Source organism: Rousettus aegyptiacus, unplaced genomic scaffold (genome assembly GCF_014176215.1).
Source record: "Rousettus aegyptiacus isolate mRouAeg1 unplaced genomic scaffold, mRouAeg1.p scaffold_m13_p_4, whole genome shotgun sequence".
Taxonomy (NCBI): domain Eukaryota; kingdom Metazoa; phylum Chordata; class Mammalia; order Chiroptera; family Pteropodidae; genus Rousettus; species Rousettus aegyptiacus.
The window spans coordinates 150,242,999-150,243,523 of NW_023416307.1; the positions used below are offsets into that span (position 1 = coordinate 150,242,999).

A 525-nucleotide genomic window follows, 5' to 3' on the forward strand; every position below is an offset into this window, starting at 1 on the left:
CATCACCCGTCTGTTATGCGTCCCCCTTGTCCTAACACCCTCCACCCTGACTGGGAGACAAAATTTGGCCCTCAGGCTCCACAGGACACAGCCTGCAGTCCCCCTCTGGCTCCATACTAGGAACCTGGCCAAACCGGTTCCAGCCACTGGGACCTCACCCGGTGGCGGTGGCGTTGTGGCCTCACCCAGTGTCATGGCCAGGCAGCCCTGAGTACCTGTCCAGGTGAAGAGGCGTCACTTGGCCCCTCCATTGTAGCCTCTCCTTAATCTCCACATTCGACCAGTTTTTCTTTCTTTTTTTTTTTTTAATGTCTTTTTTTTAGGTGAGGCAGCCCTTGGTTGACCTCACAGATTGCAATGACCTTGTCAGCTTACAATCCTTTATTTTTTTATTTTTTATTTTTTATGCCTATAGCAACTGGTCCCCCGAGGTAGTCTCCCATCCAAGTACTAACCAGGCCTGACCCTGCTTAGCTTCCGAGATCAGACAGGATCAGGCTTGTTCAGGGTGGCGTGGCCGTAGAC

General features: G+C 52.0%; 1 pseudogene; it reads right to left on the reverse strand.

Annotated features, from left to right (window-relative positions):
* Positions 1–406: 406 nt before the first annotated feature.
* Positions 407–525, reverse strand: LOC118602159 (annotated as a pseudogene).